Source organism: Narcine bancroftii, chromosome 4 (assembly GCF_036971445.1).
Source record: "Narcine bancroftii isolate sNarBan1 chromosome 4, sNarBan1.hap1, whole genome shotgun sequence".
NCBI classification, from domain to species: Eukaryota; Metazoa; Chordata; class Chondrichthyes; order Torpediniformes; family Narcinidae; genus Narcine; species Narcine bancroftii.
Genome location: NC_091472.1, coordinates 232,549,063 through 232,572,322, shown reverse-complemented (window position 1 = coordinate 232,572,322; position 23,260 = coordinate 232,549,063).

The window sequence follows — 23,260 nt, the reverse complement described above, 5'->3', positions numbered from 1 at the left end:
GCGACAGGTGTTATCTTGTTGTAGGTGGCAGAAATTGCAGATGTTGTGTGCAGAGGGTGTTCAGGTGGTGGATGTATCTGTGGCCAGAAAGGGTCAGGGCTCCTTCCAAAATTCATAATATTTGTGCCGGTTGTCTCAGTCATAAACCGATACTCCACGGGTAAACATTTCGGGGAGCCTGCCATTTCAAACTCTCCGACTCTGCCTAACCCGGATTAAGCAATTTGAATCCGATTCGGAATATTCGCAAAATAATAACATAATCTCCTGAGCCGTTTACTGAGCTATGGTTTAATTGCCTTTCTGCCATAATTCCACGAACCCGTGCATAGCCTATTTCTGCTCGATGTCTTATGGTCTTATTTAATTCTGCGAACAGGCGGCATTGATACCTAACGTTTATTTTGTCTCGATAGCGCGGATGTTTCCCTCGCTTTATAAGAAATTATGTGCAAGCCCAAGATGGGAGAAGTTGGATGTCGGTGAAGTCAAATACCTCTCGTTTATTATTCGGCACTTTCAAAAACCATGTGTTTTTGACAGTTTGTCCTCACAGTCTAATTAACGCTTGAAACTTCTTTACAAGTCCGTCTACTGAACTCTTCAACCGGGCCAAAAAAGATTAGAAGCGCTCATGCCATGTGTAAATAGCTAGCCGGTGTAGAAGGCAGTGGAGGAGTAGAAGGGGGTGGTGCCAGTCACAAGAGGGTTAGTGTGCCTTATGAACAGAAATGGGTGAATTTATTGTCACCATGTCAAACTTGCACAGAGCCAGAGGCTGGCAAGTAACGAGTACCCACTTGTGAACAGAGGAGGTGCGTGCGTCCCGCAATGCAACGGCCAATTATTTAACCCAGAGTCCTCAAGCGGGTACATCTCACCCTCCGAATCCCGACAGGTAGAATTGGAAATGGACGAGTTCCTTCTCGACTTCGAGCAGGATCCCGTCGGAGAGTTGTCTTTTTGGGGTCAAGTTGACCCGAGTTATCAGAACCAGAGCCAATTGGATGGCCTGGGTTTCGACTGTCTTCCCGCCAGCCCCCAGCTCTCTCCTTGGGCACCCTACGTTTGTCAGCCGGCTTTCCCCGAAGCGCAGTTTGCCCTGTCTGACTTGGATCTCCAGACCTTGCAGGTTGAGGATGGTGCTGGAGGGGACAGCTCCTGCCTAGAGGAGCCGACAGACATCAGGCGAAGGCAGCGGAGGCTGATCTCCTCGCAACCCTACAAGGTGCAGAGATACGCGGCCAACATCAGAGAGCGAAAGAGAATGCTCAGCATCAACTCCGCCTTCGATCAGCTCAGGTGTCATGTCCCCACCTTTCCGTATGAGAAGCGCCTGTCCAAGATTGACACCCTCCGTCTCGCCATTGCCTACATCGCTCTTCTTCGAGAAATCCTACTCTCCGGCTGTGACCCCAAGGCTTATGTGGAGCAGTGTATGAAAAGTGGCTACCAGAATAAAAACGATGCAACGTGGAACATCAGCGGTGAGTCGAATCTTTTATTAAAGTGTTTAACAAAGAATTTGACTAAAATCTGAAACCCAAACTTGCAAACATTTTAAATATCAAGAATCTGCGCCTTCTACCACTGCAAATCTCGGTTGATACAAAAAAGCCCCCGTGATGTGTTATTCTGCCTTCTTATTCGTGTTGATAAGGGTCGCATCCCGGAACGTTGACCGTCCATTTCTCTCCATGGACGATACCTGCCCCGCGGGGTTCCTGCAACTTCTCGCTGTTGGCTCCCGTGACTTGTTTGAAGCATTGGTGGTAAAACGCTATTTTCCCCGAGAGAGTCAGGTTTCCACGTGAGTGAAGTTGGGGGCAGCGAGAGCAGTTGGAAAACGAGATGTTTGGAAAACAGTAAATTTTACTTCTGAAGTATTTTAAGAGCCCTGGCCCGAAGCACAACAGCTTCTCAATGTTTACTCCAATGCCAGCAGCGGCAGCTCCCGTGATTCTAGTGTGTCCTATGCGGCCCTTTTGAGACAATCTAGAGCCATGCAGCACGGAAACAGGTCCACTCAGTCCTTGCTGTTCCACCTCCACGAATCCTATACCCATTACTCATCTCTCACCTGCACACTGGGGGTAATTTACAGCGGGCGATTAGCCTCTCAATCTTCGCATCTTTGGAATGTAGGAGGATGGACAATGGCATTTTTCCAAAATTGTTATTCGTTATTCGAAGTGGTATTTGAACCCAAAAGTTTATGCTGGAGATCTGAAAGTCCTGGCAACTCAAAAGCGTCTGACAACTTGCATTTATATAACGCTTAACACAAATACCAACGTTACATTGGAAAATAACAAAACCAAGAAAGATTTATTAAGGGTCAAATAAAATAAAGTTTTAAAATAAGGCGCGTGGAGGGGGTGGGGTGGTAGTGAATGTGGAAAGTGCCAGTGCCAGAAATGGTCTGAATCGGAGATAGCATAGTTCAGATGACACTCGGCCTCGCCATGGTTATAGAGAGTCAGAAGCACTGCTATCCAAATACAACGTTGGGGCTGTTCATGACAAAGCACTACCTGAGTCCAGGAATGGTAAAGGTGTGGTTTAAGTGTCAGAACCTTTATATAAAGGTAGGGTTAGTCAGGGTGCAAAACACAATGTTGGAGAAACTCACCAGGGTGTAGCAAAGATAAATAAACATAACCAATGTTTCGGGCTTCAGCTCTTCATCAAGGATTTGGGTTAGGGTTAGAGGGAGAAAGGGAGACAGAGGGAAAGCGGGGGGGGGGGGGTGTTGAGAGAGAAAGAAAGAAAGTTTGAGAGTGTTAGGCTGCCTCTGTATCTGTGTGAAGGCGCAGTTCTTCGAATATGCCTTAAATACTTCACAGTACGAATGTAACACAATTAACCAGACTGCAGAATACAACCAGATATATATTTCTTAAAATCGAATGCAGTCCTAGACATGTTTTATTTCTGTGCCTTTGTATTGAAAAAAAAACCGGAAGGATCGCTCCCCATGTTCCCCCTTCCATCCCCTTCTCCTGCCCACTTCTACCGCAGAAACGAACTCCAACGGGATGTTCCCCGCGGCCTTTCATTACTAGTCCGTTCGTGGGATGTACACAGCTGACAAAGCCAGCATTTATTGTCCATTCTGAATTATTCGTGAACTAAGGAAGGGTTGATGGACTCACTAGTAGCCAAATCGAAGAAGGGGGCAGATTTCCTTTGCTGTGAGACTTTTGTGAACAAAATAGTATTTTAAGATAATCCTCGGCACGCTTTTATTAACGTTATGGTGGTGGGGGTTGGGGAGGGGGGGAGATGATTGTGGTGCCCGTGTGCGTTGGAGTTGGCCAGTATGGATATTACAAGCCGTGCATGGGAAAATGAACGGATGGAGACAGGTGAGCCATACCTTCACCACACAAATTTCTCTGCTTTCCGTGACTCAAGGAAAATGAACCAACAAAAAAAATATGGAGTTGTCACAGTGGAGCTTTGCCACCAATGTGTAACGCAGCTGGCTGCCTCCAACTTTCTTATCATCCGACTGTCCATATACAACCAGACGAAGCAGCGTTTCTCCACGGTGCGCGCACGCACGTACACACACTCACACACTCATTCTCTCTCACACACACACTCACTCTCTCACACACACACTCACTCTCTCACACACACACACTCTCTCACACTCTCACACACACACTCACTCTCTCTCACACACACACTCACTCTCTCTCTCACACACACTCACTCTCTCACACACACACTCACTCTCACACACACACTCATTCACACACACTCACTCTCTCACACACACTCTCTCTCACACACAAACACACACTCTCACACACACACTCACTCTCTCTCACACACACTCACTCTCTCTCACACACACACTCACTCTCTCACACACACTCTCTCTCACACACACACTCACTCTCACACACACTCAGTCTCACACACACTCACTCTCTCACACACACACTCACTCTCTCACACACACTTACTCACTCTCTCTTACACACACACTCACTCACTCTCTCTCACACACACTCACTCTCTCACACACACACTCTCTCTCTCTCACACACTCTCTCTCTCTCACACACTCTCTCTCTCACACACACACACTCTCACACACATTCTCACTGACACACACACACTCACTCTGACACACACACACTCACTCTCACACACACACTCACTCTCTCACACACACTCACTCACTCTCTCTCATACACACACACTCTCTCTCTCACACACACACTCTCTCACACACACTCACTCTCTCTTACACACACACTCACTCACTCTCTCTCACACACACACTCACTCACTCTCTCTCACACACACTCACTCTCTCACACACACACACTCTCTCACACACACACACTCTCACACACACACTCACTGACACACACATACACTCTGACACACACACACTCACTCTCACACACACACTCACTCTCACACACACACACTCACTGACACACACACTCATTCTGACACACACACACTCACTCTCACACACACACTCACTCTCTCACACACACTCACTCTCTCTCATACACACACACTCTCTCTCTCACACACACACTCTCTCACACACACTCACTCACTCTCTCTCACACACACTCACTCACTCTCTCTCACACACACTCACTCTCTCACACACACACTCACTCACTCACTCTCTCTCACACACACTCACTCTCACACACACACACACTCTCTCTCACACACACACTCTCACACACACACTCACTGACACACACACTCACTCTGACACACACACACTCACTCTCACACACACACTCACTCTCACACAGACACTCACTCTCTCACACACACACTCTCTCTCTCTCACACACACACTTACTCTCACACACACACACTCACTCTCTCACACACACACTCTCTCTCGCACACACACACACTGACACACACACACTCACTCTGACGCACACACACTCACTCTCACACACACACACTCACTCTCTCACACACACACTCTCTCTCTCTCACACACACACACTGACACACACACACTCACTCTGACACACACACACTCACTGACACACACACACTCACTCTGACACACACACATTCACTCTCACACACACACACACACTCACTCTCACACACACACTCACTCTCACACACACACTCACTCTCTCACTCATACACACAATGTACAGCACATAATAATCATAAATACACATGAAGATATAATTTACAATAAATATATATAAATATTTTGGGATGATTTACTCGGTTACGGGATACTGATCATCAATCTCACAGCCTGCGGGAAGAGGCTATTCCTCAGCCTGGCGGTCCTCTTTTTGATGCTCCTGTACCTCCTTCTTGATGGTAGTGGGTCAAAGATACTGCTTGTATCGGTTGCATAAAATGTAACTAATCAGGAGATCATATAATGAAAAATTCACTGCTTGCCAGTGTAAACTATTTGGAAAAAGTAATCTTGCTCGTCCATAGGGTCCTGCGTTGTTTTATTTCCAGTAAAAATCTAATCCCCTTTTTAAAATCACCTTTGAGTGCAATCCCTCTATCGTGTTAGGTGGAATTTCCCAGAACAATTTTCTGTGTAAAAGAAAGCTATGTCCTATCGCTGGAAATTGTTGTCCTAATCTTTCCTCTACCCGCCCATCCACCTCTATTCCAGAGAGATCAAACTGCAATCCTATCGCACTGCTTGCCACATTGCCTGGCATAACTTTGCTACAATTGTTTAGCAAACCGTCGCGCGTTTACAGAAAGAAGCCTGATGCTTAGTGGCTGCCTTAGTATCCACTTAAGAAAACTACTTTGCCAGCATTATTCTGAATCCCTGAGTCTGCAGTTAGTGACCAATGCACTGTTATACACCCTGTACTGTTTTAACACCCTCTTTAATTTGACTAAAATTGGCATCAGATTTCTTCCTGCAACATGTGAGACTGATCACGCCACCCAAATGGGAAGGTCCTCTCATAGAACTCTGACGTGAATTTTAATCCCACGGCGGGGTACACACAGCGGGAAATTGCATGCGCGTTTCCTGAATATTTAATCTTCGAATTCTATGGTTTGAAAAAGAAAGTTGGAGTGTAGCTGCAGTACGTACTCTTGTCGACAGGCTCATCATAAATATAAATCCGATTGTGCCAAGTCCACGTTGGCCTCCTGCCAAGCAACGCTTAACCGCTGAACATTGCACATGAAGTTCGTCACAGGCTCTCCTGTCGCAGATGATTGATTCATTGTCAGAATTATTAAGAATTGTATACATAATTATTAATATAAATGCATTTGTATAGATAGTTGAACTATAATATAGTACAGACATAAAAATATAGATAGATGGATAGAGAGATGATAGATAGATAAATAGATAAATGATAGATAGATAGATAAATAGATAAATGATAGATAGATAGATAGATAAATGATAGATAGATAGATAAATGATAGATAGATAGATAGATAAATGATAGATAGATAGATGATAGATAGATAGATGATAGATAGATAGATGATAGATAGATAGATAGATAGATAGATGATAGATAGATAGATGATAGATAGATGATAGATAGATGATAGATAGATGATAGATAGATGATAGATAGATGATAGATAGATAGATAGATAGATAGATAGATAGATGATAGATAGATAGATAAACAGACATTTCACAGGCAACCAAAGGCCACAATAATGTAAGCCCCTTTCATCTCCTTGACACAACTCAGTTGGATTGTTCCATTCCCAAATGATGTACTCCACTGACTGCAAAAAGTCAATTAGAACGCACTCTCCTTTACTTCACTCTTAGCAGTTTAACCGGTCTGCAAGGGCGAAAGTCCCCATCCAGAATAACGAATTCTTCTCCTGAAGGAACAGGCTGTTCTCCGAACAAAACAGGATTATTTTGTTTGACGCAAACTTGTTAGCAGCTGAATATAACCCTAGTGCCAGTAGGTAGGATGCCAAGCAACTCAATAAAGATTTCTGTTTTGCCGAACTTCTGCAGCTTTTTATATCCCAGCTGCCCAAAGCTTTGCTGCTGAAGCACTAAATGTGCATAAAAAGGTTTCACTGACAGCAATTATGCCCCGGGCTTTAGTTAACCAATTTGATTGCTAATTTGGATAAATGTAATGAATTAAGTTGTTCTTTTCAAATGAGGGATTAATTGCTTGGCTTGTAAAATAAATGCTAATTGAAATGCAATTAAAGCAATCTATCTATCCTTCGTGCTTTTGTTCCTTTCCAGATCTGACAGCCCGTCTTTCTTGGATAAAGTGGAATTAGTGCTTGGTCATCATTTGAAGTGGTGTGTGTGGGGGGGGGGGGGGGGCATCGGCCTGCTGTGACGTCACACCCCGGGGACCAGCTGTTGCTTCTCAGCACTTTCGACCTGCCTGCGCTGAGGGCAGCGCAATTCGCCGGCATATACGCCTGCATTAACAATCTCTGCAAGAGAACAAGAAAATCTGCAGATGCTGGGGTCTGGAGCAGTACACAAGCGTGCTGGAGAAACAGGTAAGAGGTAATAGGTGGACTTAGGTGGGAGGGTAGAAGAGAAAGAAGCCGAGGTGATAGAGCGAGAGGGCTGAGAGATAGTTCAGATAGGAATCCCTCTCCTGGCCTCTCTCCCTTCCTTCAGTACCCTCCCATCCCTCCTATCAGAGAGAGCCATCTTTCTTCGCCCCCTGCCCTCTCCCTTTATCACTTCGCAGCCTCTTCGACCCTCCTATGCATATCCACCTATTACCTCTTACCTGTTTGGCCTGTGTTCCTCGCCCTTCTTCCCCATCTCCCCCTCGCCCCCCCCCCACCCCCACCTTTTATTCAGACATCCGCCTGATTTTTGGAGAAAGGCTCAGGACAAAACATGGACGGTCTTTTACTTTATGTGGATGCTCCATAACCTGTTGAGTTTCTCCAGCTCTTTTGTGCACTGGATTGAACAATCTCTGTCCCCGTAGACGCTAATTTCTTTCAGTTGAGCTTTCATTTGAATGCTTGGCATTTAATTGATATTTGGTGGAAAGCTGCAAATGCGCGAGTAATATTTGAATTAATTTTCCAGCTATCTTATTTTCAACTTAAACTTAAACCTCTGCAGAGACCCCCGCCCCCAGCTGTAGGCCAATTCGAGACCACACAAACACTCGCAGATCACCGAGAGGGGATGGTGCCCCCTGACACCACTTCAGCAGCTCACCTCGGTTCGCTATTATTATTCTAAGCTAAATAAAAACTGTTTCTGGGTTTGTGCTCTTTGTAAATAGCTGGCTGCATTTTACTCGATAATTATCTGCTGTCCAATTCACTCCTTTGATGAAAGCTGTTTTGCCGATTGCATATTTCTTGTTATTCTCTCAGAAGTTTATCAACGGCGATGACAACGGATGATTATGTTACTGGTTCACTCCTCCGGCTGGAGGTGTGTATGCAAATTGCAACCAATAAATAAATTCTGGAATTATACAACGTGCCTCAGTCACGAATGCCCATAGCGCACTTCACTCCCAAATGAACTACACCCCCTAACCAACAGGTGTATAAAACGCACTCCCCGGTAAAATACAGAATGTATAACTCACGGGAGGCGAAGATCGGCGCAGCTGGCCATGCCCATTCTCCCTGGTGTGAATAAAAACTCTTGCTTACTTGTCCGAATATTTCATTGCAACCTGTTTAAACTATGGTCAAAATAAGTCGAATCAAAACAGACTTTGCATCAGAGTTTATTTTTATCTTACTCCCAACCGTCCTGTCAGACAAATGATCTCTGCAACTGGAGAAGTTGGGCGAAGGATGTCGTCAATGTCACATCCCAAAAGATAAAATTACAAAAAAAATCACGACACAAAAGAAACAAGCGCAGCGGGGTGGTGAGTGGGGGGTTTGATACCGTTTCCACTGGAAATTGTTTAAATTACTGTGCACCTTACGTTGAGATGAAATTATTGTATGGCTAGGATAGGGTTGAAATATTTTGGATTTTTTAAAAAATGCGCCCTCTATGACCAGAAGCATGGGCGAGTAGCTGGTGGATGTTTTGCCTAGTCCCATAATTTTCGTGGCGAATCAAGCAGCATTGGTGCCTCCAATTCATGCGTGCACTTTTAAGATGCATCGTGGCCAAGGCACAATAGATAAAAATACCAATCGTTAAACAGAACACAGAACATTACAGCATTGGAACAGGCTCTTCGGCCCATGAGTCTGCGCCGATCATATGTCCAAATCAAAGGAAAACTTGCAGATGAAAGATATTCCTCCATCCCCTCCCTCATAGTCATGTGTGAAATGAAAATATAAATTTTGTTGAACAATGTTTGAATTCCATACAAATCACGTCATCTCCTTCCATTGTTAATATTCCCTTATCCCGAGGATCAATTACAATAAGAGATTTATGAGGATTATTTCGAATCAATACCTCACACAATCTATTTGCACGTCAGAAAAACAATTTATTTTTCAATATTTTTAATTAACATTGAAATTTCACATCCAAAAACACAGAGTACATACAGATACATATATGTTCAAAGTCAAGAAGATACATTACACTTAAATCATATCATTTCATCCAAGGTGCTTCATATTTTAAACAGATTATATGGTATTGATATTTTATTATAAAAAAGGGAAATCTAAACCCACTACAAAGAAAGAAGCTGGCCAAAGGAAGACGGGATTCTCATCAGAGTAATAAATTATCTCATTCAATCCATCAACCCTTTCTTATTATACTATAAATCGAAAAAGGGCAATAACTCGAACTTGTTGGCAACTCAGCGGGCCATTTTGTATCTTCGAGGTAAAAAAAATATATCGAACATTTCAGGTCGGAGACCTAGAACTGAGGAACAATCTTCGACCTGAAGGTGTCTCTTCCCAAGGATGCAGCTGACTTGGTAAGTGTTTCCATCATGTTCCCTTTTTTCTTTTAGATTCCAACACGCTGCTTTAAAAATTCGTCTATAAGAACATATCCCTTCATTGATTTCTTTGCCTGCTGATCCGGAAGACCACAGTTCATTTCCTCATTTAAGCATCTCTGTTTGGTGCCTGTATGAACACCGACCATTGTTTTCTGCTCCCTACCATTTCTGAATCTACTTAACTGATGCGCGAAGACCCTTCCTTAACACTGCATTATCCAATTCATCTTGGTTACTTTCGCAGTTCTGTAATGGGCTATTAGATTGTGCTCAATTGTTTCTCTCCGTGTCGTTGTCCCCATTTTGTTGTGAATGCTGCAAGCGTTCAGGTAAAGGTCGCTCATGTTTGCTCCCTTTGCCAATTACAATTCCCTTTCTCCAACTGAAGGCATGCTTTTGCAGTGTCTAACTTATGAGTAAGCTACCAGCTTTTTTTCTTTAAATTTCTGAACTTCCCCTGACGAGAACACGCGTTTACCGTCCCACTCTTGAGTTTAAAACCTCACCAGGACTCTTGGTTCCCCTTTCCCGTGGCTCACTCATTTGTCTCTTTGAGCCACATATTCACTTCTCTAATCCTATCTACCCGTCGATCATTTAGACATAGTTCAGATAGCGAGTCAGATTCTTGCATTTGTGGGCCTGCTTTATTATTTTTTTAACTTGGATCAGAACTGGACATATTTCTTGAGCAGACATCTGTTCTTTATCCTATATAATTTTTACCCACGCGGGCCAAGACAGCTGGATCTTCCCCTCACTATTTTTCTTATATTTCTGCGCTCGCCCCCCCCCACCCCACCCACTCCGTTTCTCTTCAACCTAAAGCAAATATTTTGGACCCTGGCACGAGGAAACAGGATAGCCTTTTGCGCTCACACTCAAGACGGCAGAGAAATTTACTTAATCCGTCAATTATACCATCACATCTCTCCATCGCATTCCTTCTCTCTTCCCCAACACGAATGTCACTTGCTGTGGTCAGGTTGTTTTGCAGACAACAGGAGGTGTTAACCTCCTTCTACACCACCCCTTGGATCCCTACATTTGCCTCACATGCTTTTCTGACACCCTCGTCAGGTCAATTCTACTGTTCCTAACCTAAGGGTGTGTAACTGCCTCCTAGAACAAAGTCTCCGGATGACTGGCCCACTGACTAATCCATCTCAATCTCTTAGCCAACGTTCCTTGAGCTGCAGACACGCCCTGCAAATGTGGTCATTCGGTTCCATCACATCAGGTGTTGCCCCGCCATACCTCTCTTAAAGTATCGGTGTAATTGAATTATTAATTCCATCAGCGTCAGTGAAGAAGCCATCTATCTTGGACACACATCTCCTCACTTGTCAGGAAGGCTGCACTTCCTGAGAAGACTGAGGCGGACAAGGCTACCGGGCACCACCTTGTCAAGTTTCTGCAGGAGCTCGATCGAGAGCCTCCAGACTGGTTGCGGTACAACGCTGGATCTGAGGTTTTCTCTTGCTCGGAGCGGTGTTCGTTTTGACATTTCGTTTTACTTTCTAATTTTCTCCTGCCGTAGTTGTTCATGTCCGTGTCCATGTTTAAGGACGCCAGTTTGCACATTCTCGTGTGCACTTGAGTGTCGGTATAGTTTCATATACCTCAAGGTGTGTAATGGAATATGATTTTATTCATCTTTCTAAATGAGAATACATTTGACCCTGCTTATTAAATGTAATAAAAACACAAAAATGTTGGAGGAACTCAGCAGGTGACGCAGAGGTAAAAATGTTCATAACCCGTCTTTTGGGCCTGAGGCCTTCTTCAAGGTGTGAGCAAAAAAGCAGACAGGCGTCTGAACAAAAATAGCTGGGGAAGAAGAGTAGAAAGGGAAGGGGAAGGCAAAAGGCAAAAGGAGACAACTGGACATGGGTAGGTGAACAGGAGAGGAAAGGTGAGAATTGTTGGGGTGGCTTAGGAAAATGTCGACATACAGCATGATAACAGGCCCTTTCGGCCCTAGAACCCGGACCGCCCAATTACGCCCCATTGACCACACCCCCGGAGCGTCTTGAAGATTAGGAGGAAACCGAAGCATCCCCGAGGAATCCCACGCAGACACGGGGAGAACCTTCGGTCGCTGGTGTTGTAACGGGGCTGCCCTAACCGCTCTGCTTAACCGTGCCGCCCAACCAGTAGCCAGTCTACCTGTCCCCAAGAACAATGTATCTAAAAGTTTCTGTAATTTCGCATGAACATCTTGTGGAGTTGGGAGCCTCTTTCTCCCTACTCCACCTTTCCCCCGTCACGAGTCCACCAATCGCCGACTGGTCCCTATCTCATCCCCTCGCCTATCTTCTATACATCGGCTCTCTTCCCTCTCCATTCTCAGACCTGATGCACGCTCTCACCTCCCCTCCCCCCCGAAACGCCGATAGTTCCTCTCCTCCAGATGCTGCTTGATCAGCTGAGAGCTCCTGTTGCACCAGATTCCAGCGTCTGAAATATTTTGTCTCTTCTTGCCCTGAGTGGCGTTATATACCGGTGTGCTTGATCCCATACATTTTCTTTATAAGTTTTCGGCAGAATAAGTATCTGTGCATGTGTATGAGTATAGCCATCTACGAATGCCTCGGTTCACATCCACATGACTATTTCCTTGAATGTACTTGGAGGAGCGAACGCTTTAATTTCCAGCAGATGGAATGGAACAGTTTCCCGCAATTAATTAGCAAACTGAAATTGTGGTAACAGGGGGGAAAAAAAGTTTACTGAAATATAATTTATTTGTTATCTCCGAGAAGAATTCTGTGAGAGATGAACGCTTTTCCTGAAACTGGCAGGACCGATTTCAGCGGAAGGGTTAAACAGGGGTTCAATCACCCGAGCAGCCACTTAAATCTGATACTTTGATAAATCACCTTGAAAGAAAAATAAACGAGCTGGAATGTTTCTCAACTTCGAATGCGATCTGTATACATTTAATAGGTGCCGTCTTTAATTTGCTACGTTTGGTTTGGAAATGTTTTCATTGATTTTTCAAACCTAGTTGTTTCCGCATTTACTTCGGGTGCATGTGGAGCGTCCATTGCACTGTTTAGTGTTGCTCTCCGGCGTGTAATGACTTTGGGAATTGACGAGGGGTTGGGATTCTATTTTGTCCCTGGTGAATTATTTGTTCTTGTTTTCTCTGCTTTGGAGTAGGCTTGATTCTTTGGGTTCGGGTGGGGTTTACATGGTTTAACCTGAAATTGCCCGCGATGTGCAGCGGGAATCATACTCGCGGCCAAACGGCGCCACGGCTATGCCCTCGCTGCCAGAAGTTTGGGGAGAAAACTGCCAACCTCGATGAAAGTAATCAGCAAGCAATGGGGCTGGGGAAGAACAAAAAATGAAAGGGCCTGGCACGTTGATGCTCTGCGCCCAGCCTCACAGTCCTGAAGTCAAGTTTGTGGAGAATGGATCAGAGCGCGTTGCAGCTTGTCTTTTAAAATACATTGCATTGCAACATTTTAAAAAACCGCCCGAAACACTCAGCGGGTTAGGCAGCAGCTGTGGAGAGAGGCGGCGGGCCGTTCAAACTAAAGGGAAGCGGGAAGAGACCGGTGGATGTGCGAGGGAGGAGCAAGACCACTTCCAGCGGGAGTTGCCGTGGCTTGGGGGCCCGCCGTACTGTCGGAGAAAATTGAGCCGGTTGGTCGTGTGTTGAAGGGAGACCGTGGGGGGAAGTTGTCAGCCAGTCGCGAAAGGAGAACATCACGCCCTCCCTCCACTGCAGCCTTTCCTGATGCTTTATGAGGGGTATCTTGAGGCACTGATGTGTTTCACAAGACATACGACTGGAGGAGCTTAGCTGATATGTGACCACCTCGACCACCCCTCTGCCTTCGCTGAGGCTGCACGACCCGTTGACTTCCTTCAGTATATTTGGCTTTTTGCTCCGGATTCCAGTGTGTTTCCACTGATATGGCTCCCCTTCGCTAGCTCGCAGAGCTAGTGGTCTTATTTTACCCTATAATCCCCAGAGAAAGCACCACCCCCTGTCATGTTCAAATGGCCGCTGGTTTTGAATAGTCCATGGTCAACACACAAAGGGAAGTTGAGCTCAAATTCGTGCCGAGACAAATTGCACCTGAACGGAGGGGCATCTCAATACCTGGCAGCTGCCGGCAGCGGCTTCCATATCCTTGCACCCCTGGTTTGTGGCAAACAGACTGTGAGGAACCGCATTCGGTCACCAAATCAAGCAGCCACCACGCGGAAACGGGAGAGGTGGGCAGGTAAACAACCTGCTGGAGCAATCCGAGCCACAGGAGAGACTACAGTCGCAGAAAGGCTCTCGGCAAAAGGTTCCAACAAGAAGCGTTGGCCATTGACTTTCTCAGACTGGCACTGCCCGGCCTGCTGATTTCCTCCAGCAGTTTATTGCTCCAGATCCCAGCATTTGCTGTCTTTCCAGCAGTTTGGGAAATCAATCCTGTTTATTAGAGAAGAAAGGCCATCTAGAACAACGGCTCTCACCAGGAAATGGGTATAAAAATTGATTGGTTTCAACCTTCCGCAAAGCTCAATGACATATATAATTTTAATGTCACAGTGAAAAGCTTCGATTTGCGCGCCATCCAGGCAAGTCAACCCATATTTAAGTCCAACAGGCAGTGCAATAACAACAAAAGTGCACCGAGTAGTGTTAGGGTAAGCAAAGAGGACGTGACGTAGCATTCCAATGTGCAAGTTCCAGAGAAACAGTTCAGGGGCATCATCTTTATACCAATGGAAGGTCCATTTAAAAATCTGAGAACAGCAAGAAAGAAAGAGTTGAATCTTGAGAGACATGTTTTCAAGCTCTTGCGTCTTCCGCCCAACGGAGAGGGGATGTTGTGTGTTCTGAGCAGAACGGTTAATCTTCGTCCGAAAGCGTTTTACTGACTGCAAAGCACAGGTAAGGGTACGGGTTCCATTATGTCTCATAATACTACATTTAGAATGTAACATACATGAAATTCTTTAACTTTGTTCACCGTAAGAAAGACAGAGAGTTGCCACTTTGTCCAGCGCCCCTCACAGAACAAAGAACAAGTCCAGTGCTCTAAACACTAAGCTATCGGAGTCCAGAGTGTGGTTGGACACTAACCTGGATTAAAGTCTTGAATTGGCCGGGACCAAGGCCTCTATTTGAATGGCACTTATCCCACTTCTTTAAACTCTAACACCTCCCTCCAACGGAAAACTAGGGTGATCGCACAGATTATCGTTTTGATGCCACCCAAGTATCTCCCCTCTACATTCCAATATAAATTTGAACAGGCGTGGAACAGAACAATATGGATCATATGCAGGCAAATGGAATTAGTTTAGAGCATCATGGTTGGTACAGATATGATGGACCGAAGGTCCTGTTCCTGCACTGTTGAGGCCACACTGATCCATGTTGAAGATCTCCATTAACGGAAAACAAAAGGAGCAGCGAATAACAGCACCGCCACAGCAGGCTTCAATAAAGGAAAGTCTCCTATTCCAATGGAATCACCCACATCCTTCCCGAGATGTCCCAATGCACCTTTTGGATTGTTGCCACGCTCATGGAAGATAATACGGGTCGTCGACTTCTGCACCGCTTAGCGCCCACGAAAAGATCGAACATTCAATTTTTCCGAAGTTGCGTGTGGGGCAGAGAAATGACGATGGCTGGTTCCCCTCGAGGCCACTGGCACAAGATGCCGGAAGATCTGGCGGCCTGACATTGGATAAGAGTTCCCGTTCAACTGAATGAACTTCGTTATATTTAATAATGGGTTTCGTGCTGAATTCTTACTGTGGAGGCGTCTTCAGCAAACGATTGACGAAGAACAAGGTTCTCATGGCCCATTCTCCCACGGAGGTGTGATTGAGAAACGGAGACCGCAAAACTCGTTCTTCCCCATATCTTTCCACACTGGGCCACTCAACTCGATCAAGATAAAGGAAAACAATACCCTGTACTTGGTGGCCCCACTGGACTACCAGCACCGAGGGGCTCGCTGCAAGGAGACATGCGTGGAAGTTCAAAGCCTCCTCCAAGCTTTAAATCCCAAACCACTAGGCTGTGACGCTCTGGAAGCCAACACTTCACCGACTGATGTGAAAACTAGCAGTGAGACCCTGAGATCCCTGCAAAGCAACAAAAAAAATCACGAAATATCTCCTGAATGTCGCAACGCATCATCAGATGAGATCCAGCAGAATTCTACTTTAACCTGCAGTTGGAGCAGTACATGTAAAATAATCTTATCAGATGCGGCCTAATCTGCTAAGGGTTTCCAACATTTTCTGCTTCTCTTTGTTTATTTATTTTCCAGCTCGGGATGCCAATCGTTCACTTTAAATTCTTGATACATCTAAGATCGTTTATTGAATTTAAAAATCCCTATCCCACCACTACAATTTCGACATCTTTTCTTTTAAAACATTTTAAATTGATTTTACTAAAGAACTTAAACAAAAAGTGGACAATTCATTAAGACAGTATGGGCAGTTACATAAACTAAATACGATATTTCGTATACATAAATGGTGAATCATATCCACAAATCATATTCTAAATAGTATATAGTTTTTTTTAGGGGAAAAAAACCATTAATAATATAATAATAATAAATTCCAATAACATCTTTTATAAACTGAAATTTAAACGAAATTCGGGCATTAAATTGATCTTGGAAACATCCAAATCCGGTGTTCTCTCTTGTAAAGCAGGCCTGGTGAAAAACTCTTCAATCACGAATAATAAATGATTTATTGTTAAGGCGAAGGTGACGTTTGTCCTAAAGCTCAACACATCTGTCCACAAAAGTACCACGGTTCAAATTACGTGCTTAAGGGCGGATACACATCGGGTAGTTTTTAAAAAAATCTACTATGATTTCTTTTCTTTTGTCCCGTGACATTAAGAAATGTCAAACCAGTGACCACCATGTTCTTGAAAAGAAGTTCGGCGTTAATACCGCGCAGAGAAGTCAGGCACAATCCAGTATTATAATTTACCTGTATCCTACCGTCTGATATCGGATAATGTGTTGGCTGAATGGCCAATAGTAACTGATATTCCGAACGAATGAATTTGTAGTTTCGTGGTTTTTTAACAGTAAATTATGGGTCGGATCAATGCTATCAATTATTGTATATTTTTGTGAATTTGCTTCAGAATTTAACCAAGGAAAAATAAATAATTTAAACGCTGCAATGTCTTTTTTTTAATCTAAACGCCTCGTGCATTAGATTAATTGTCTTACCCTCAGCATTTCATCTGAATCTCATTTCGGGAAGAACTTTCCCGGAATGACAATTAAACGGAAATATAATCCGACACTCATGCCAATCCTCTATTAAACGAGATATAGTTTGCATTCCAATTATTTTTATCCTTTTACCCAAACCAGTATAGTTAACTTCCGAAATTGAAATACGAACCTATTTACAGTGACATGACACATTTTTCAAACCCAGATGATGCCAAATCTCAACACAGATACAGCTTACACCTTGCATTCCGACATATCAATAAATTTGCTGCTCCAGCGGGACACGTGGCAGCTGGTGTCCCACCTTTCCCCTGCACCTCCACTCCTTCCTTGTCATCACTCAAGCTCGGAGGCGAAGTGGCGGTCCACATAAATATTTCATCATTTAAACATCATCCTTTCAAGTCAACATGCCAATAGTTTACCCAATTCTCTTCTTAACACAGCAACTAAGTATTCCTCTCCGTAAAGCATCGGCCTTTCTCACTTTAACCACATCTAGAGTCAACTGTCTATTCAGAATAGGACGATCAAAGTTTTCTACTGAGAAAATCAGATTCGTTTCTGGGGTGCACATATTTACCAAGGCTTCCCGACGCCGTCGCATCATCTGCACCCAGACACATTCACACCAAGAAATTTAATGAAAAGAGCTGCTTTATTAAAATGGTTTCAAAACTAACAATTCCCTCAAATATTGACCTTTTTTTAATGATCGTGGCTCCATTTTAGTCTTAATAACCATTAAAAAAAATTATAATAGTAATGTGTTAAACTTTTGGCTCCTCTCGATTTTCAATTGCCACTCATTAGTTAAAGATCGTTCAGAAACAAACTGCCTTTTGGCACATGGAAACAATTCCCTTGACTTCACCGCCATCAAAAAAAGACGCAGACTGTGTCCGCGCAACAACACGCATTGGGTGTTTCTTGTATTCGGGTCAAATCAGAGGAAGGGGGCCAAACGTGAAATTAGCCCCCTCTAGTGTCAGTGCTGTGTATTCAAAGCAATCAGATGCCCCTGGAGATCACCCGACAAAGTTGCATCACTCAGAGGACGAGCTCCAAACCGAAGTCACAAAGCGACTCCACGTACCACGAGGAGAATCAGAAGAAAGCTGATCACTAGAATTGTGTTGAGTGTGAAATGCCCCAGTCAAAGGAACATATGATAAACTGAATTGACGTAACACCGAACAATCAATTTAAAATGACCATTTTCTTTGAAATCCTTTAACCCCATGAACTTGAAAGTCTCAGAAGTATATGGAACTATGTTGTCAGAACCTTACACATTCATTGAAAAATATTGAAAATGTCAAGCTAACTTCACAAGCTATCTGACAAGCATTTTACAGGTAACACCTCCCTGTAACTTAACAACCCTGCAAGCGTAACGAAACAGCCGTTTTCGAAGTCAAATACACAAAGGAGCGTGATTTAATAGATTTAAATGATCTGTGTAAAGTTTTGTTTTCAACAGAAATCAAGAACAGGAAAACAACATGCCTCCGTGGGAAAGAAAACGCAGTTCAAAGGACAAACGTCCTCATGAATTTGTCTTGGTCATAACAATAGCCGAAGGTAACCGCGCTTTCTTCGCCCCCTCCAAAAAAACTCTCCAAAATCAGAAGCGGAAAGATGTTTATCGCCATGAATGTGTGTCACGAAGTTCCTTGTTTTGCAGCAGCAATGTTGTGCATTGCACGTGCAAAATTGCTATAAATTAAGGTTCTGTAAATACAATATGTTAAAATAAATAATTAGCCCAACAAAAGATTAGCCCTCCATTCAAAATAATTAGCCCTCCATTCAGAGGGAGAAAAGCTGTGTTTGTACCGTGGGGTCTTCAGGCTCCTGTACCTCCTTCCTGATAGCAGTAGTGAGAAGAAGGCATGGCCTGAGTGGTGAGGGACCTTGAGGATTGAGGCTGCTTTCCAGAGACACCCTTCTTATAGATGTCCTTAATGGAGTGGACTAATGTCCACTATGGCGCTGGCCGAGTTCACAGCTCTCTGTCGTCCTTTCCTGTCCTCATAGTGATGCAACCAGTCAGAATGCGCTCTGCGGTGGAAAGGGTTAAGAGGTTCACATTCCTAGACGTCAGCATCTCTGAAGGTTATCCTGAAGACTCCATGTAGATGCAATCACGAAGAAGGCTCGCCAGCAGTTCTATTTTGTGAAGAGTTTGAGGAGATTTGGTAATATCACCAAACACTCTTGCAAATTTCTACAGGTTCTGTTTGACTGGTTGCATCACTGACCGGTATGGGAGGTGCCAATGCACAGGAGAGGAAAAGGCCAGTGCCATCAAAGGCATCAGTCTTCATTGCACTAAGGACATCTACAAGTGGTGGTGTCTCAAGAAAGCAGCCTCTATCATCAAGGAATGTCACCACCTCGGCCATGCCCTCTTCTCATAAAGATGAATAGCTTTTTTCCTCTCTGCCATCAAATTTCTGAATGAACAATGAACCACAGACACCAACTCACTTTCCCTTTCCTTTGCACTTATTTAGTTCTTTTTAAATGTAATTTATGGTCATGTTTGCACCTGTGTCGCTGTCGCAAAATAACAAATTTCGTGACATGTTCATGACAAGATTTTCAGATTCTAGGCAAAAAAATACTGGATCGCTGGCCTTAAACGCCATCGACCTAGCCCTCAGGAGGACTCCTCACTGAGGTTCCAGTGGGGAAAAACAACGACTTTATGCTCCGTCCATCCCTTAATCACCAGGAACTGGCCCAGCTTTGCCGGGAATTAAAACATGCCTGAGATCGGGACCGCTCATCGGACCGGTTTTAAATGCAAATTCTGCCTGGCTGTCAAATGATGTCGGAATTGATATATGGCCCTGATATATGACATCAGGGTTAAGTACGATTTACCCAAACACACTGCTTATACTGTCGATGTTACACGCACTCGCCGTCTTGAGGTTGTGACCATTCCTGAGATAAATATGGACGTTGTGCGAGTAAGTCTGAGATCCACTTTGCTGAACATTGGCCTGAAAGGACGGGGAGGTGCTAGAAAAAGGCGCCCAAATCGGGCGTGGCACCTCTCAGAGATAGAACCTTTAGAGAGCGGCTTCACTGTATTAGGTTTGAGATAGAAATGTCCTTCTGATTTATATATATTTAGAGATACAGCACGGTAACAGATCCTTCCAGTCCACACCACCCAACCACACCCACGTGGCCAATGAATCTATTGATCCGTACGGATTATTTCCGTGGGCGCAACGATTAATTCGGATTACCTTTGAAATGTCGAGTGATACCGTTCTTTTATTCGTTTAAATGCTCGCAGCACAATAATTAGACGTTGCTAGGTATCTCTTGCTCCCTTTCCCCGGGCTTTGGTGATTCCGCGCTTGAGTTTGGGAATGAGCAGCACGTGAACACGTAAACGACCCTTTAAATGGGCCGCATGATATATGAAAGGAAACAAGAAACTCTGCAGATGTTGCTCGGGTCGAATGCGACTCATAAACGTGCTGGAGAAACTCAGCAAGGCCCGCAGCTTCTCTGGGAAGTAAAGGGTTACAAACGTTTCGGGCCCGGGCCCTTTGACGGGAAGCTGCGTGACCCGCTGGGGTTTTCCAGTACTTTCGCGTGTTTTGGAAATGTCCGCGGAACCTGGGCGCCACGGAAAAGAAGAAACCGCGAAATTGAGCGAGTTACATGTTATTGCAACGCCTTTCATCTCGCTGTTGTTGAACCACTTTGTGTGGTATGGTGACAGACTAACCGTATCTGATGCAGTGTGGGGCTGCAATACCTGATCAAGCATCTTATCGTTTAATTCTCTCTCTCAACACACACACACACACACACATTCACAGAGACACACACCCACACACATTCACAGACACACACACCCACACACACATTCACAGACACACACGCACATTCACAGACACACACGCACATTCACAGACACACACATTTTCTCTCTCTCTCTCTCTCTCTCTCTCTCTCACACACACACACACACACACACACACACACACACACACACACACAAACACAGAGGCTTATCGTTATTCCAAAACAGCTTCAATTCAAAGATCATTTCTGAATGATCAATGGACAAAAGACACTACCTTACTTTTCTGGGTTATTTTTGTTATAATAATATCGTAAGATGATTATAATATGAATGTTTACACCGTGACCTTGCTGCAAAACATCGAATTTCATGACTTGTTCATGACAATAAATTCGGATACTGATTGGAGCATATAATTGCAAGTCTTCAAGGTGAGTTGTGGAATCACGGAGTATACTCCCTATCTCATCCCGAAGACTTGAAATTATGGCTTGGGGTGATGGTGAAGGGATGGAGTTGTAAAATCGAGCAGACTGGGAGTTTGTAGCTGTGAACCTTCATTAATTAATAGAGAATCCAGGCGATAGAACGTGGGGTCTTTTATGAAAGTGGGAGAGGACTCGCTGTCAAATGTTCAAACTCTTTCCTACAACGGCCGCGTCTCTCGCACTACACTAATACACGTTATTTCTTTGTTTGAGTTTATACACCAATAAAGATATTTGTGTGCGGCTGAACTGGGTGCTTAATTGTTAACTTCGGATAGAGTTAAATGTTTGCCGTTAAATTCGATAAGCGGCAGCAAATAAAGTGGATATTTGCTCTCCGTCGCACTGAATGATTTGAACTGATTTTAGGGGGTGATATTGCAGATTGTCATTCAGAATTGAAGCCTCTTGTCGTCTCAGGAGGAATCAGAATGGGAGGAAGACAGAACATTTGGGAAATGAATGAGAGGCCTCGGCGCGGACTTGCCCCAAAACACACACACTTGCCATTTGAAAGGTGGAGGAGCGATGACAAGATTTCACAAGCGTTCGGTATTTTTACGGTTTACTGTAAACTTTGGGGCTTCGCAACGGAACCCAACCGCTCCTCGTCGCAGGTCTATGAGAATCGGATAGGCGAATAGCAATCGTTAACGAGATTTTTAAAAAATCTATTGCAAACAGTCTAAACCTTGAATAAAATAGTGTAATTTAAAATAACTGAAAGTTCATTATGATATTTCAAGTTTAAATTGTTTTGTTCTTAATGATCACCTAATATCAGCAGGGGCCCAATTAAACAGTCAATGAAATGCCGGTTTATTAAGATTTCTTGAAAATAAAACAATATAATTAATTTAATTGGATTCGGGTAACTTTAGACATTTCTGGATATTGTCATTACAGCGGCATTGTCCTTGGAAAGAAACCATCGCAAATCTCAATTTGAAGGGGAGCAACATTCTTAAACGATTTGAACACGTCAGTGTCATCAGGGAACCGCGGGTCCCAGAAATATTATCTGACCATCTCCCGGATATCACCAACGCTCCTGGCGCAGCCGGGGAGTTGGATGGGACTGAATGGTTTGACGGGATAGGCTCGTGTTCTTGGTTTTCGAAGGGCAGAACCGCTGAGACCATCTGCGACGGTTTCATTCTCGAGAGCCTAAAGATCAACGCGACCCTTCAGAACCGCCCGCCGGCATCTAACCTCTCTGTGCGTCGCAGGAGAGTTGCTCAATTATGTAACCGTGGAGTCAACACATCTCATTTTGCCTCATGTCCCTTTGTGGATTGTTTCGTGGTTACGAGGAAAAATCCTCTACAGTGCTGTTGTTGTTGTGCCACACTTGTTCACCAGTTAGACCATGATATCTAGTCTTTAGTCGTGCGGCATGTATTTAGATGGTGGATCAGACCAAGGAACGGTCTGTGGGCCTTACGTAATCTCCTGTACACGATCCCAGGCATCAGCCCGTGCATTCTTGTATTTCCCTTGTGCTCTTTCTCCGAGGTGGGGTTGGGCACCTTTGACATCTTATCAGTGTGGCACAAGATGCTCGGACTTGGGTCTGGCTTTGTGCGAAAATGTGCTTCCTTCAAGGGTTGGAAGATGGGGTGGGAGAAGAGGGGTCGGCGGGGTGGGGGAAAGGATGTGAAAGGATAAGACAGACAGAGAGAGAGAGAGAGAGAGAGAGAGAGAGAGAGAAATATGCATGTATTCCCAGAGAGGAGTAAACTCGACTCCTGGACGGAG